We start from the raw sequence: 1,288 nt of genomic DNA, 5'->3' as shown, positions 1-1,288 counted from the left end.
AGTAAAGTATCTTGCTCAAAGATACAACACAGTGCCGTGACGTGAACCGAACCCGTCAACTCTTCAGTCAAGAGCCTGGCGTCCTACTACTAGACTACCGTGCCCCCAACCCAAGATAAACCCATCTTAAAACTGCTAACCCCAAATAAGGTAACAACTGAAACGGACGGTTTGTATTGTGTTTTAATATCGTAATTGTACATGTAAATAAACAATGTACATGTATCTCCCTTTGTTGTTAAGGTGTTGCCGCGACCTTGGAGCCGCAGGGTTTCGCAACTGCATTCTCCCAGTTGCACGTACCTTCTGCAGAATCGAAAACAAGATCTGTGAAAAAAATAAATAACATTGTTGTGATTTGTTTTCTTATATTATCGTATATATTACACATCAGTTGACTAATTTTTCGTCTGTCACGCGTTACCTTCCTTGATACTGTAAAAATGTATGATATACATAGTTGCAGTGCTATATTTTACTCATGAAACTCTCTAAATAGTCTGAACACGGAATGCATAGTGCAGGCCAAATATGCATGGTGTTATAACGACACTTAGCATAAAAATTGGCGTTATATGGCGATCATATAAATCAATCGTCGTTCCGCTAATCGATCGAAAGAAACAACTCTTTATATATTGATAGGATTTGTCCAGTCAGACTTTGGCATTATAAAGAAGTGTTGGTGATACACTGAGTGAGTCATGTAGTTGTAGACATAGTAGAAAAAAAAATAGTCCTTGAGATACGATTTGGAAAATTGAAGGGAGAGGGCATGTACCCTAGTAATATTTACATTCTGTAACCGCTGTTTACGACAAAAGACAAGATAAAGTATTTCTTTCACTTACAGAAAAAAAGATTATCTTGTAAACACGTTATGCAAACTGAAATAAAGCTTAACGCACTTCTACGTATCGCCGATGAGGCAATCTTTACCCATTATTACATGTAATAGGGGATTTAAAATTAGACACATGCGTTTAGATTTAACACTTAAAGAACATGGAAATGATGTCTCGCATTTATGACGACCACAAATCAAAATTAATTATTTATCATAATACTATCATCATAATATACGGAATTAATACAACGTTAATTCACTCACGTGATGGACAGAAATTGTGGCCAAGGAATTTGCCTGCGTAACACGTGTAAAAGGATCTACAGTGCTCCTCTTCATCCGGGTACCGACCGTCCTTAACACCGAGACAGTCCCTCACCACTCCACAGGGATGCATCACATTGGATGGACTACAAATAGAAAAGTGTGTATATATATATA

At 37.3% G+C, this 1,288-nt stretch overlaps 1 long non-coding RNA gene across 1 annotated transcript; it reads right to left on the bottom strand.

Moving 5' to 3' along the window:
• Nucleotides 1–169: 169 nt before the first annotated feature.
• LOC110440816 lies at nt 170–1,251 on the bottom strand. Its single transcript, XR_002461784.1, has 2 exons — nt 1,112–1,251; nt 170–327 (listed from the first exon to the last, which is right to left on the bottom strand). It is a non-coding gene; the product is annotated as an uncharacterized LOC110440816 (long non-coding RNA).
• Between the last annotated feature and the right edge of the window lie 37 nt (nt 1,252–1,288).

Source organism: Mizuhopecten yessoensis, unplaced genomic scaffold (assembly GCF_002113885.1).
Source record: "Mizuhopecten yessoensis strain PY_sf001 unplaced genomic scaffold, ASM211388v2 scaffold710165, whole genome shotgun sequence".
In the NCBI taxonomy this organism is placed as follows: Eukaryota; Metazoa; Mollusca; class Bivalvia; order Pectinida; family Pectinidae; genus Mizuhopecten; species Mizuhopecten yessoensis.
Note: the sequence above shows the minus strand (reverse complement) of the source record. Positions and strands in the feature narration are given on the sequence as shown.